This window comes from Jaculus jaculus, chromosome 7 (genome assembly GCF_020740685.1).
Source record: "Jaculus jaculus isolate mJacJac1 chromosome 7, mJacJac1.mat.Y.cur, whole genome shotgun sequence".
NCBI classification, from domain to species: Eukaryota; Metazoa; Chordata; class Mammalia; order Rodentia; family Dipodidae; genus Jaculus; species Jaculus jaculus.
In genome coordinates, this window is record NC_059108.1 from 122,632,979 (window position 1) to 122,649,081 (window position 16,103).

General features: G+C 39.1%; 1 protein-coding gene across 3 annotated transcripts in view; it reads left to right on the forward strand.

Annotated features, from left to right (window-relative positions):
• Window positions 1-16,103, forward strand: part of Rad51b (RAD51 paralog B) — a 631,041-nt gene that overhangs the window by 106,186 nt on the left and 508,752 nt on the right. The gene's annotated exons all lie outside the window — the stretch shown is intronic.

Consider the following 16,103-nt stretch of genomic DNA (forward strand, 5'->3'; position numbering starts at 1 on the left):
AGTGTTTCAGTGAGGTGAGTGGCTTGTCATTCATCTTTTCAACAAACCTTTATTAAATGCTTACTGTATTGTAGGTATTTTTGCTAGAGTCAGATAGGGAATTCTTTTCAGTCTAATGCGGGATTGAGATAAGAGAAGAGATGAGTAAAATGGGATATGCTAAGTACCACTATAGGAGGAAAAAGAAAATCCAGGAAGTACAAAGCAAAACTCAAGTCTTGCCTCTAGAGAAAAGTTAGTAGGTTTTGGAATAAGATCAAAATATGTTATATAGGGCTGGAGATATGGCTTAGCAGTTAAGGTGCTTGCCTGCAAAGCCAAAGGACCCAGGTTCAACTCCCCAGGACCCACATAAGCCAGATGCATAAGGGGGCGCAGGTGTCTGGAGTTCATTTGCAATGGCTGGAGGCCCTGGTGCACCCATTCTCTCTTTCTGCCTTCCTATTTCTGTATCTCTCCCTCTCAAATAAATAATAAAAATAAAGTTTTAACAAAATCAGGATTTCATTTAAATGCTAAAATGAAATGTGCAAGAACGCCACAAAAAAGTGTTGGTCTTTAAAAAAATCTACACATGTATGAAATGTCAAAAAGTGGGAAAACAAGTAAAAATTACAAACCTAAGCAGGAGAATCATCAAAGAAGGCACCCAAGACACCTAATGTCAACCTCTAGCCTACTACAGACACACATGAATGTGCATGCGTGTGCACATACATGTATATACATACTTGTACACATGTGTGCTCACAACATATGAACATGCATAAACACATTCACGCACACACACACACACACACACACACACACACGTCTCCCTCTGCAAAGTATGATTCAAGCAGTATAAAATATCTGGCCATAAAAAATCGTAGCACATTTGAGATACTGAAAGATGTTCACTGTGTGCCTCTATTGTCTACTGCAAAGTCTTCATTATGATGGCACACTCCTTTAATCCCAGAACTCTGGAGGCTGATGTAGGAGGGTCGTTGTGAGTTCAAGGCCAGCCTGAGACTACATAGTGAGTTGACAAAATAATAATAATAATAATGATAATAATAATAATAAAACCCCTTCTTTTTCAAAACTGAAGAGAAAAATAAAAACTAAAGAGGAGGCTAAATGCATTGGTGTGCACCTCTGTTCTTAGCCACTTGTGAGGGTAGCAAGATCTCAGTTAAAAAAAAAAAAAAACTAGGTAGGCTTGGTGGCGCACACCTTTAATCCCAGCACTCAGGAGGCAGAGGTAGGAGGATTGCTTTGAGTTTGAGGCCACCCTGAGACTCCATAGTTAATTCCAGGTCAGCCTGGGCCAGAGTGAGGAAAAAAAAAAAAAAAAAAAACTAGACAAAAATGTAAAACCTGTATGGAAAAGGTCCTGGCTCCTTCCCACTATTTGGAGTGCTGTTTATACTTATACTGGGGAATTCCACAGCCCAAAAAGGACAAGCAAAGGTGAAAGGAAAAAAGGTGAGACAAAAAGGACCGATGAGATGACGATAGCCAGAGAAAGGTTCAGAGAAATAAAACAGGTGGCATTTGATGGGAATGACATTATCACTTATAAAGCTCAGATTATCTATTTCTGATCAAAAGTTTCTGTCAACCATTTTGCAAGTTCATGTCCCCAAACAAATGACTAGATATTTTGAAACATATCACACGAGAAGGCTTTTGAGAAGATACTTAAAAATTGAATTTCTATGCTGGCTCACTTCATCAGAAAGCATGATAGAACTTGCTATTTTGTATTTCATACTCTATTCCTTTGTGGTGGGTGCAACCTGGATGAAATTTAAATGCTTTCATTCCATATTTATAGGACACGTAAAAAAAAGTCCCTATCTAATTAGAATCTAAATATAGGATAGGTTAGAGATAGAGTAGGATCAGGAAACAAAAGAATTCTAGTTTTGGACTGGAGAGATGGCTTAGCAGTTAAGGCACTTGCTTGCGAAGCCTAAGGACCCAGGTTCAATTCCCCAGGACCCACATAAGCCAGATGCACAAGGTGGTGTATAATTCTGGAGTTTGTTTACAGTGGCTGGAAGCTCTGGCATGCCCTCTCTCTGTCTGCCTCTTTTTACCTCTCTCAGATAAATAAGTAAATAATAAAAATTTTTATTTTCCCTCACCCAACACCAGTTCTAGAGACAATTATATATATTATACAAAATACATGGCACATAATAAATCTCTCACCATCTATAAATATTTAGCTGTTGTTAATTTATTTCTGCCTTAATGGCAGCCATCATGTCTCTGATCTATATTGTGGATGTCTGTTTATATGTCTGTGTCAACATCATCTGTTCTAGGATGGAGGCTTCTGGAAGGCAGGATCATGTCTGTTTAGTTATATAATGGTTAGCATGGAGCTCTGTACATGAAGCTTTATTTTTATTTGATAATGATGATGATGATATTTTTTCTTTCTCTGTCTTCATTTTGACTGAATCCTCTGTTCTCTGTTAACCCAGTAGAACAGAGAGGTGGCCCTATATGCTCAGTGCCTGCCCAGGCCAGAGGAGGCTTTTTCATACAGCCCCAGGTCTTATGCTAACCTCTTGTAAAAAGACAAAGAACACAGAGGGAATACACATATTGGTTTCCATGAAGAAAATGTTTGGTGTCTAGGTTTACCACCAGGAGCTTATCAAGTAGAGTTGGTATGACCTTAAGACTGAATACAACAAACAGAAAAAATTCAGATTAAAAGTTATAGTGAGAAAATATTCTTTGCTTTGCATCTTTATTCTTATTTAGGAAAAGTTTCTGGAGTAGTTTTGTCAGTTTGAATGTCAATTAGACAAAATGAAGTTGTAGCCAATGAGTAAGGCTTCAGTATTGTTTGAAGGTGCTGCTAAACAAATTTTAGTGTACATTGTCCATCAAAATGTGCATCATTAGACCACGACACTATCAAAAGCATCCAGTCATTCACGTGAATAAAAATGTCAGGCTTACTTCCCTCTATTTGAATGTTCCAGATGCTAAAATGAGACTTAGGTTGATAAGTTAACTTTTAATATGTCCTTGAAAAATCTTTTTTCCATTATCTTGACTATTCTGCCCTTTTCCTAGGACTTGCATCACTTTTTATATTATACTTCAAGGAATACTTAGGGATTACTTGCCAGATCTTTTATTGTAGAGTTTTCATTATATATGTGTGTGTGTATGTATGTATGTATGTATATATGTGTGTACATGTGCATATGTATATTAAACTTTATAAGTGATACTTTTTTTTTTCAAGGTAGGGTTTCACTCCAGTTCAGGCTGTCCTGGGATTAACTATATATTCTCAGGGTGGCCTTGAACTCACTGTGATCCTCCTACCTCTGCCTCCTGAGTGCTGGGATTAAAGGCGTGCGCCACCATGCCCAGCAAGTGATACTTCTTGTTTTATTTTCTAGGTAGATTCTTCAAGTTTATGCCTTATTTTATAACCTACCCAGACTTATATGTATAAATTAGAAATCAATTGCTAATATAATTAATCCTGAAATTTAGTTTATTATTTTTGGATTTAAATTTTTTTTTATTTATTTGTATTCACAAGGAGAGAGAGAGAATGGACATGTGGGCATGCCAGGGCCTTTTGACACTGTAAATGAACTCCAGACGCATGTTCCACTTTGTGCATCTGGCTTTAGATAGGTACTGGGGAATCAAACCTAGTTAATTAGGCTTGTAAGCAAATGAGCTATCTCTCCAGCCTGATTTTTGGATTTTTAGAATATTTCTGGGTTTTTTTGAATATTTGGGTCAATAACTCTTTTTGAAATTTATTCAAAAAAGTATATGTTGACAACTAAACCTTTTAACTATTAACTGTATGTTTGCTTATTTCTTCCAAGAATCAAATATTCTTTATAAAAACACTTTATTTTATTCATATTTAGATATAAAATTAATATTATAGGTTAAATGCATAAATATACTACATTGCAAATAAATAATATTCCTATTGTGGGGATGAAGAATCAAGTTCTAACAAGTTAAATTCCTTATTCAAAGTCACACAGACTAGCAGTGGTTGAATCACAGATTCAGATTCACCCAACACTTGAGTGGCAGAGGTAGGAGGATCACTGTGAGTTTGAGGTCAGCCTGGAGCTACAGAGTTCCAGGTCAGCATGAGCTAGAGTGAGACCCTCCCTTGAAAAACAAAGCAAAACAAAATTCAGAAATGTTTTGACTTCATCTATTTTGATTCTTTCTGAAAAGAATTAAAATTCTTTGTGATTCTTTTCTGTACCTCATCTTTGATTTCATTCCCTTCAGTAAAGCTCAAATCACATATTTGTTTTAGCTCAACATTTCAGAGACCTGGTAATTTTTATCTTTCACTTTAGAAAGATAGGAGGTTTTTGTATCCAGGCCCTATCCCAATATTTTAGGAATTTGATAACATGAGAGTAAGTGTGTTCTCACTTTGTGCACCTGGCTTTATGTGGGTACTGCAGAAGTGAACCAGGGTCCACAGGCTGTAAGCAAGTGTCTTTAATTACTGAGCCATCTCCCCAGCCCACGTAGGTATGTGAATATACCCACATGTCAGAGACATATGTCTGTAAGGATACTGGGTGAGTTCCAGACACAATTTGCCAGAGTCTTGAGATTGAATTGGAGATCAAGTTATAGCCTGAGTTTACTTTAGATACAGTTTGTGTGTGTGTGTGTGTGTGTGTGTGTGTGTGTGTGTGTGTGTGTGTGTGCATGTTTTTATGTGTTCGTATGCTTGTGCTAGTGTGTGTGTACACGGGGGCCTGTGTGTGTGAGTGCAGGTGTGCAGTGCTGTGGCACATGTGGAGGTCAGGGGGCAACTTTTGAGTTTGTCCTAACCTTTATACCTCATTTGAGGCAGGGTTTCTTTCTCTGGATCCTGCCCTGCTGTCATTCTTCAGCAAACTTCTGGAAGATTCTTCTGTTTCTGTTTCCTACTATCTCAACATCAGCATGCTGGGATTATGGAAGCCTGGCATGGCTTCTGGCTTCTGGCTTTTTTTTTTTTTTTTTTTGTATTTTCAAGCTAGGGTCTTGGTCTAGCCCAGGCTGATGTGGAACTCACTCTGTAGTCCCAGATTGGCTTCAAAGAATTCATAGCGATCCTCCTACCTCTGCCTCCCGAGTGCTGGCATTAAAGGCGTGTGCCACCATGCCTGGCCTGGCTTGGAGCTTTTTATGTGAGGTCTGGGGGTTGAACTTGTGGACTTAGGCTTGAGTCGTGCATGCTTTATCCACTACGCCATCTCCCCAGCCCTAGATATGGTTTTGATGTAGAAATTTTTCTGAAGCCTACACTTGCTTAAAATCTCTGAAATGGAAAAGCAAAATCAGCCGCGGAGACAATTCATTCTCATCCACTGTGCATCTCCGTCTGCGCACAGGCTGGGCGCTGTGCAGATTCCTGCCCTGGTTTCCCAAGACTACAATGTACACATGGCTTTGGGAGAATATTGTTCTTAGAAAGTCATACATTTTGGATGGCTGACAGAGATGTTCTGTCCCTTGGCTGGATATTTTAGTTCTCTTCAAGCATATAGCTGTTGTATTAGTAAACAGTATAGGATAGTTGAAGGAACAATTCTAACAACTGACTTGCTTAGACAAATTATTTCACTGCATTTTTTTTATGGAAACCTACTTTTGTTTGTAAAAATGTCCAATGTTTACATGTATGGCTGTATAAGTATTTTTTAAAAAATTTTTTCTTGGTTTATTTTTATTTATTTATTTCAGAATGACAGACAGAGAAAGAGGCAGAGAGAGAGAGAGAGAGAGAGAGGATGGGCGCGCCAGGGTTTCCAGCCACTGCAGATGATTTCCAGATGCGTGCGCCCCCTTGTACATCTGGCTAACGTGGGTCCTGGGGAATCGAGCCTCGAACCAGGGTTCTTAGGCTTCACAGGCAAGCGCTTAACTGCTAAGCCATCTTTCCAGTTCTGTATAAGTATTAATATGTGTGTTTATTATGAAAAAAATCAGGAAATTCAGATAGCTCCCCTTCCAAAAGAAATCATTGACTGCAACAGAAAGTTTCAGTTTTTTGACTTTTATAGTACACAGGTATGTGCACAAACACATAGAATCACATGTAAACATACATATAAGTGATAAGTAAAATTTCAAAAATGTATCTATATAGCTGCAAAATGAAATTACAGCTCTCAGAAAACAAATAAAGAAGAGACCACTATCATTGGAACACTTACAAGTGATGTGGAACCAGTGAGGAACAGAACAGAGTTGGCTGAAAGTAGAACATTTTGGAACAAAACCATGAAATAATCATAATATACCTGGGGGCAAAAGGCAAGGATTAAAGCAGTCTGTTCACAGTGTCAGACGTGTCAGAAACACACATCAATAAAAGGAGTACTAATGTCTGTGGGGAAGAGGATTCTAAAATAAAATTAGAAATATTTTTGTAGAGAGCAAAACTTTGTGGAAATGAAGACCTGAATCTATAGATGAAGAGATATACTCAGTATTGAAAGCTGGACCAAGTCCTCTCCTGATTGTTACTGAAGCAAGAAAAATGGCGTCAGTTATGCAAACAACAGTGAAAAGCTAGGCGTGTACAAGGAAGAGCAGGCAGATGTCTGCACAGCAGTGTGCCACGCAGAGCAGTGACGTCAGCACAACCTTCAAGCTCGTGTGTCTCACTCGGCCATGTTCCCAGCCAAGGTGTTCTTGAGGCATAAAGGCCACAAGCCTGTGTTCTCATGTGTGAGAGAACACAGAAAGCACAGCTTCTGTAAAATCTGTCTGAAAGTATTGTTAAAAGATACTTATGGGGGATGGAGAGGTGGCTTAGTGGTTAAGCACTTGCTTGTGAAGTCTAAGGACCCTGGTTCAAGGCTCGACTCCCCAGTACCCACGTAAGCCAGATGCACAAGGTGGCTCATGCATCTGGAGTTCCTTTGCAGTGGCCGGAGGCCCTGGTGTGCCCATTCTGTCTGCCTCTCTGCCTCTTTTTCTGTCTGTCACTTTCAAATAAATAAAAAGAATATCTATATCTATATCTCTGTATATATAACTTGTGTTAACTTACGTAAAAGTGAAATTTAGACACTATGGTAATAGAATAGAATATAAATGTTCATATAGTGGCAAAATAAAGCTAACCAAAAATTAGAAATTGATGGAAGGGAACTGAGATAAAGATGGTAATCCTTGTCTTTTGTAGCAGCAGTTTAGTTAGAGCTGCCTAGAATTTAATGTAGTTTAAATGTGATATTAATCTACTTCATTCTTAGGATTTTTATCATTTTAAATTTAGAAGTTTTTTACAGATAATGTTTCTTAGTGAAGAATGATTTATTTAAGATTTTAAATGTCTTCATTTTCATTTCTGCTTCTATAGATTTCAAGTCAAAGTAGAATTGATTTATTTTTTATTTATTTATTTTGGGTTTTTTGAGGTAGGGTCTTGCTCTCTAGCCTAGGCTGACTTGAAATTCACTATGTAGTCTCATGGTGTCCTTGAACTCATGGAGATCCTCCTACCTCTGTCTCTTGACTGCTGGGATTAAAGGTGTACACCACCACACCTGGCTAAAAGTGATCTTTTTTGAAAAGTGATTGTAATTTTGTCCCAGGATAGTTCTTTCTGTTTCTCTGTCTACATATTGGCTAGGTGAGTAGTTGTCTGGAATGGCATTCACTCATTAGCACTATTGACTCTTTCTCAGTGGTGAGATTTTGGGTGATTTTGTTGCATTTTGGGGTACATTCTATATTATTTGAGTATGAAGAATACATGAATGATTATGTTACAGTGAATTTATTGCTCTGAAAAATGAATTTGTACTTATGCAGTTTCATATCATTTCTTTAAAAATTTACCATGACTCTTTTTCTCTTGGCTTCATTCGAAAGCTGCATGGTATATTCTGGATGTCCTGAATTTCTTCCTGTCCTGGTCTTACTTCTTCACCTGTAATTACTGAGCTCGATTGTGGGTTGCAATCCTTGTCTGTACGTGGTTGGGATCTTTCCAACAAAGAAAACAATTATTTTTGGCTGAGCCATTTCACACAGAATATAGTTTAGTTTAAAAATTATACATATTAGATAATTTCCAACTAGATTTGTGTGTGTGTGTGTTTGTGTGTGTGTGTGTGTGCCTGCGCATGTGTGCAAACACTCACTTGCATGTTTGTCTGTCTAGGGATTGAACCCAGGGGTGTTAGCATGCCAGATAAGTGCTATACTACTGAGCTAAACCTCTAAGACCTTGGAATCAGATGTTCTTTTTCTTTCTCCAGGCTGACCTGGAATTCACTATGTAGTCTCAGGCTGGCCTAGAACTCCTGGCAATCCTCCTACCTCTGCCTCCCAAGTGCTGAGATTAAAGACGCGTGCCACAATGCTCAGCTGGGATAAGACTTTTAAAGGTAAAGGGGTCTTAGAAAATCATCTAGTCTTTCTATAATTTGCTTAAACTAACATTATATAACAACATGAAATAAATGAGATTGATCCTGGACTTCCTATGCTGCAGTTTTCCCTACAGTACACATAAGTGTATTTAAAACACATGAGAGTTAAGGAAGATGAAAATCTTATCTTAACCCATTTCACATGTCTGGTTAACATAAATGTCCAGGAATAGACTGAATTTATTAGTATTTCTTTTCTTCATCATGGAAAGAGACCCATATTTTAGCCATTATTGAGCCCCAAAGTATCAGAAATTAGAAAAGAAAACTGAGTGGGATTCTGGTGAGGAAGAAAACAGTTACATGTCAAAAATGTGGAATTTACTGTGGTTGCTGAGATTAAACTAAAACTAAAACTCAACTTGGCAGAGGATTAAAAACCAAGCAGTTCCAGGGTGTGTGCACATCATGGAGAAGATTCCGTGGCTCCTTTAGGCATCTGTGGGGGAGGGAATCTTGTTTCTTTGTGTTGCCAGGGCTGATTTATTTAGCTAGAATTTCAACATGCCTACAAGGCAAGCCCCAGAAAGCATTGCACAACATTAACCAGAACAAATCGTCCCTTTTCCCCCCCTACCTCTCCCAAGGTTTTTTTTTTTTTTTTTTTTTTGTTTTTTTAAATAAAACAGGCAGTGGGTTTCTCTCCCCACCCCTAGCCCAAATTGTTTAAATGGCTCCGATTATGTTTGACTATTGGGTGCATCTAAAGTGGTAATACAGGTTTGTGAGCAGGAAAGAGAATCAGAGGCAATGTGACTTGATTATTGGAATGTGTAGCATGTTATGGTGAGAGGTACCATAGTCTACCGCAGGCGGCTCTTGACTGTAGGCCATCCAGCGTGTTAAGAGCTCGATTATTATTGGACAGTTATTTTGGAACCTACTGAAGAAGAAACTTGACAGCAAGGTAAAACAGACTACCTCGCCTTGAGTTTCCTTTTCCACACAGGCCCTTTGAAGAGCTATCTTAGACATTGTCTAGTCTCCTGGCATAGGTTGGCAATGTCACCCTTCTCACAAGCTTGACTACAGTGCACAGAGAGAAAATTAGCTAAAGGAATCTTATCGTTTTGGAGCTGAGTAGGAATTGATAGCCCAGCAAATAGTTCCACAAATCCCCAATTCATTTTTCCATTCACGCCCTGAACACTACCACCTTCTTCCTGTATTCTCTGTCTTCACCAGTGACCTCCCTATCTTTTCAGCCAGAAACCTCACATTCATCTTGAATCCTGATTTTCCCCAGTTTCCACAACCAATCTATCAACAAACCTTGTCTCTTCTATCTCAGAAATTGCTTTTGAAAATGTCCATTCCTTTTTTTTTTCCCTCTCTTCTCATGGCCATTGCCATGGGTAGGCCTTTTTCACTTTTCATTTAAGTTCTGTAGAGAGCTGCTTATCAACTCTTGGTCTTTTCACTTTCTAATCTATCTGCCATACTCCTGTCAAATTTCTTTAAAGACAGATATGATCATATTCCCTGACAACCTTGATGAATCCCCATTAATGTTCAAGTGATAAAGTCTATGAATAGCTTGTCAGGCCATGGTTCCATAGTCTGGTTCAAACCTGCTTATTCTTGCCTCAGTTCCTGCCATAATCTTCCCTCCCCTATCTTGTGTCCACTTCCTGTTGTCTATACATAACATTTACTCTAGTTCCAACAGTTTCTCCTTAGTTCCGGTGGCTTGCGATTTCTCTGTGCTTTCGATGGTGCTATTCCTTGCCCTATGGCCACAAAATATTGTCCTGAGTAATAAACTCCTCCTAGTGTGGAGGAACTTGTGGGGAAGAGTTTTAAAGAACAGCTTTAGCTGACACGTTGGTGCATGTCTGTAATTGCCCTGAGTTTCATGCCAGCCTGGGCTACCTCATGGATTCCAAGACACCCGGGCTGGAGAGGTGGCCTAGCGGTGAAGGTGCTCGCCTACACCCAGGTGTGATTCTCCAGTACTCACATAAAGCCAGATGCACAAGGTGGCACATGCATCTGGAGTTTGTTATCAGTGACTAGAGGCTCTGTGCACCCATTTTCTCTATCTGTTTCTTTCTCTCTCTCTCTCTCTCAAATAAATAAATAGGTATATTAAAAAAAAACCCAAAATTTAGAAATGAAACAAAAGCGTGGCTGGGAAGATAGTTCAGTGGGTAAAGGCCATGCCTTGTAAGCATGAAGACCTGAGTTTGATCCCCAGGAACCACATAATAATGCCAGGCTTGGCGGAGCTAGCCTGTTATCCCAGGATTGGGAAGGCAGAGACAAGTGAATCTCTAGAGCTCACTGACCAGCCAGCGAGTGAGAGACCCTAGCTCAGAGGAGGTGGATGGTGTTCCTGAGGATAATACCTAAGGCTGAACTTAGGGCTCCACACATCTGCATACACTTGCAAATGCATGTTTACCCAAACACATGTGCCCACACATACGAACACGCACACATGTGCAAGGATAGTAAAACCAAAAAATAAAAAACACCACCATGAACAACAATAAAACTCTTGCCAAATAAGCCACAGGAAAGAAGCCATGTGCCTAGAACTGATCAACAAAGATAGTGGTTATAGCAGCATTCAAAATAGCATCAGCCTTCTTCTGGGGAGGTCAGGAGAAGGGATTTGTTTCCAGAAGGTGTTGGAGCCAGTAGTAATGAAGCTGTCTTATAAAAATGTTCAATATGTGCTTTCTTCCTAGCATTACAACCAGTCAAGAGCTAGTTCTTATTTTTATAATTACAGACAGGGAAAGAGCCACAGAAGATACCCTGTGTGGGGATCAGGTTAAAAAATTATACTACCGAGCCGGGCGTGGTGGTGCATGCCTTTAATCCCAGCACTCAGGAGAAAGAGGTAGGAGGACTGCAGTGAGTTTGAGGCCACCCTGAGACTACATAGTGAATTCCAGGTCAGCCTGGGCTAGAGTGAGATCCTACCTTGAAAAAAAAAATACACTACCTACTACTATTACAACCTTGTCTCACTTTCCAAGGCAGTAAAAGAATGGCTAGAACCAAGATTTTTCACAACGCAGTTTTTAAAATCAACAGGATTGGTGCTGGGGTGTAGCTCAGCTTGAGTTAGCCTGTGTGAGGGCCTGGGTTCATCCCTAACAAAACAAACAAGCGAGCCAAGTGTGGTGGTTAATGCCTGTAATCCCAGCACTCAGGATTATCACGTATGCAAGGCTAAGCTGGGACATTCCCTATTAGCCCGGGCTACAGAGTGAGATGTTGTCTTATGGAAAACCAAAATAACAGCAACAAAACAATCAACACGATAGAGCAAGGGAGGGCAAGCTTAGAATAAACTGAAGGAAACTAGCAGCTCTTGGAGTTCGTGAGGAAGTGGAGACCTTTACCCTACTAGTGCCCAGGCATACTCCTCCATCCCCTTCATTCTTTCTATCCATGTCTAGCTCCTCTGAAAACTTCTTCAATATATGACCTGCAAAGCAGTTGGGATATCAGTAAAGGCTCCTTTCATACTGGCCTCACCAACAACACCCCAGTCCCACTTCCTCACCAACGCTTGGAAACGATGAGTATTTCCCACTTGGTCTTCTGACCCTTCAGACCCTCTCCTTTGCCTTGACTTGGAAGTGGTGTGCTGATGGAGCAAGAGCCTGTGCAAAGCACGCCATGTTGTCTTGGTGGGGGTTGTCCTCACAGAATCTTACTTTGTTTCTCTTCCTGAAAAAAAAAAATTCTTTTCACTCTAGAAAGCCAGATTGTTTCCTATTACTACATATAGATGTTTTGTCCCAGTTTTTTCAACTTTGATGCTACAATCTTTTAAAAAATTTTTTTTGTTTATTTTTATTTATTTATATGAGAGCAACAGATGGGGAAGAGGGAGGGAGAGAGAGAGAGAATGGGTGCGCCAGGGCCTCCAGCCACTGCAAATGAACTCCAGATGCATGCACCCCCTTGTGCATCTGGCTAACGTAGGTCCTGGGGAATCAAGCCTTGAACCGGGGTCCTCAGGCTTCACAGGCAAGCGCGTAACCGCTAAGCCATCTCTCCAGCCCTGATGCTACAATCTTTAGGGCTTGCTTAACCCTTTATTCTTCTCACAGTAATTGCATGTGGACAATTGGAAGGTAAAAACAGTAAAAAATTTAAATAAGGAAGAAATGGGTCTGATGCCAATTAAATATGAAAAGGGTTATAATTGTTGGCTTGGGAAGAGTTGTTTTCCGTAGAAATTAGACTGTCTTGGAAACAGTGTTGGATTAAGTTCAGAGAACGCCACTAGCGTGAACACTCTGCCCCCACCCCAGTTACTGACATTGCTGGAAACTAAATGTAACTGGGACTTTCTGTGGTATGAATATGTCTGGTTTTCCCTTTCCATATGCCTTGACTTCTGTCTCCTGAATTGCTTCTGTTTAGCTCTAAAATTCCTGAATTAATTTAAGAAGGAAATTTGAAATCTATAAAATGAAAGTGTTTTATAATTGTCAGGGCTTTTATAACTGAGATTCAATTAAGTTATTGAAATAATTTATTTTCAGAGAATACATTCTACTATACTGAAACTTTTTGTGCTTCACTTAAGTTATAGTTAATTGTGACTATAAAAGATGATATTGTTTTCACCTGTGCTATGTAGTCTGCACTCTTTTTAGAATATTGGTAATGATCATTTAATGTTCAGAGCAAGCCTGAAAAATGATCTGATAGTTTTCAAGTAAACTGTAGGCTTTCTTACATTAGAATACTAGTAACTGATTGTTTTTATTATATAAAGCTAAGAAAAATACGACCAAGTTCAAAGTGAACAGGGTTTTCTGAGAAAGTACTTGTAAGATGTTTGCACTTATATGCTTTTGAGTGTTCGAAGATTTAGGAGGTATCAACCATCAGATACCAGGAACTAAGGGTTGGGAGTCAGGAACTGGGGAATTATTCCCAGCCCATCACTGTCTCCCGCTGTGATTACAAGTCACTCCTTGCTCTTAAATTTTCCCATCTGTAACCTGTAGTGGATTATTTCTGACTTTTAAGTTATCAAGGTTATTTTTGAAATAATCAAGACAATCACTGCCACTTATTTTGTGCTTCTCAATACTCTGTGCAAGCGAATGGTGGTGGTAGATCGTGGGTACAGTATTTAAGCTGGTTCTGGAAAGTTAGAGAAGTATTCAGAGCAGGCCACTCTAAGTGTCTGCTTATTTCTTATAGGCCAGTGGAGATGTCCCATGTTAGGTAGAATGATGATGGAAATTGAGGCAAAGCAAAGGTTTATGATGCTGTAGAAGCCAGCCCATGATATGTATACTTAGTTCTTTCCCACTGTAGTCATTTGCTGCTTTTACGGCAGTTAGTGGCTCCACCTTTTGGATTTTTTAGAAAGGTGTATTCGTATGGTTATGCTGTTGCATATCGTCCATGAGTTCTGCTGTTTAGATAACCTCAGAATACAAAGTTATATAAAAGTTCCCCTTTATTTGAATTAACAATTTCTCTATTAGAAATCCTGCCAGGTTCTCTTTCTAAATTCTGTTTTTCAAAACATGTAAGAAACTCCTAGCCTTCTGTTTTACTTCTTGTTGATGAGAAACACCAGAAAAAAAATGTCTTATAAAAGAAAAAAAAAAAAAACAGTTGTAGCTAAAAGTAGATATTTATTTGAGGGAACAATTTCAGGAAAAATTTTTTTCTCATTGTTCTTCCTGAGTTGAAATCACTCAACGTAAGAGGAAGAATTCCCCCAATGTCTGGTGCCCACTTGGCGAACAAAGCTCACAGCTGACTGGGTGAAGCCCAGCAGCGTTTGTTGTGTGTCCTCCACATATGGGGACCATTCTGTTATGATGTGAAAAATATTAAACACTGCATTTTTAAACGGTATGTTTCACAAAGTATTTATAAACACAAATGTAACATGGAAGGGTAACCTACACTGAAACGAGATGGCTGTGTTTATAACTGAGTAGGTAAGTTACTCTGGGATCTTTCAGACCAGCCTCAGTGGAGGCAAGACATATTGAACTGATAATGTAAGAAGGGTCTGTTTTCTTATTCAGCAGATTCATATGAGTTTACAAAGATAACTTTTTTGTTTTTTAGGATAGTTTCAAGCTTAAGTTTGTCATACTTCTTATTCCAGTAGAACTTGTTTTCTTTCGTTCTGTACATTTAGTAGAGTTCCTTATGTACTATGAATGTGCAAGTAAAAAAAAAAAGCTACTATTCTGATTTCTTTTGAACTTTAGAAATCAAATCAATCAAGTTACTATGAAGGGCATTGTGAGAGGATACCATTTGAGTCTATGTCTTTGTTTGCAAATTTAAACTTATTTGAAACTCTGTGCTTACAAATAAATTATTTATTTGCTTTATGTAGATGCTAGGGATTGAACTCAGTTGTTCATGCTTGCCCAGAAAGTGGTTTTATTCACTAAGATATCTGCCCAGCACATTAAAAATAAATTATCAGCTGGGCGTGGTGGTGCACGCTCTTAATCCCAGCACTTGGGAGGCAGAGATAGGAGGGTCACCATGAGTTCAAGGCCACCCTGAAACTACAGAGTGAATTCCAGGTCAGCCTGGGCTATAATGATGCCCTACCTCGAAAAATCAATAGTAATAATAACATGAAATAAATAAATAAAATTATGCAAAGATAATTTAAAAAGTTATTGTGTGTATGTGTGTATGTGTGTGTGTAGCAGGGTTTCTTGCTGCTACAGTTGAAGAGCCATCTAGCTTTATGTGGGTATCTGGGAATTGAATTCCAGGCTGGCAGACTTTGTAAACAAGCACCTTTAACTGCAGAGGTATCTCTCCAACCCCTTAAAGACAATTTTTAAATTTTATTTTATTTTATTTTTTTTTGAGGCAATCCCAACAGGCTGGCTTTTTGTTTAATGCAAGAGAAAAATAGAGAGAGAGAATTGGTGTGCCAGGGCCTCCAGCCGCTGCAGTCAAACTCCAGACACATGCGCCCCCTTGTGTCCATATGTGACCTTGAGCGTTTTCATCACCTGTGCGTCTGGCTTATGTGGGATCTGGAGAGGCAAACATGAGTCCTTAGGCTTTGTAGGTAAGCGCCTTAAACACTAAGCAATCTCTCCAGCCTCCTAAAATACAATTTTAATAGCACTGTAGACATCTTGGAAAAATGGAAAGGAATGAACTGTAATAGTGAGGGTTTGAGTTTGAGCTAAGTCTTGACGAATACATAGTTCTTGTTATACTCCAGACTGCTCCTGGGATATTTTTTTGTTCTGTGTGATAGTTGAATGTTGTATGACTATTTGTATTCACCTACATTGGTAGAAAGACTTGGTTTCTTATTCTCTAACTACAATGCAGCCTAATACATTGTTTTGGGCGCGTTACATCACCTTACTTTGCCTTAATTTCTTCATCTGTGAAATGATAATGATTGTGTAATTTGAGATTAATTTATTGGAACCAAACTTTTAAAGTTAATGTAGAACTGGCTTTCACTGTGAATGAGTTTAAGATATAAGATAGTATTGCCACAACAGTGTACGCCTCAACCTTTAAGAAGGCTCTTCTCTACTTGTCTCTCAGGACTCAAACACAGATTGGGCATCTAAGTTGCTTGAATGCCTTAATCATGTTCTAGCTGGTAATAATCTGAACCATCCTGTACTCAGCATCTGGTTTGTTTGTGAGACC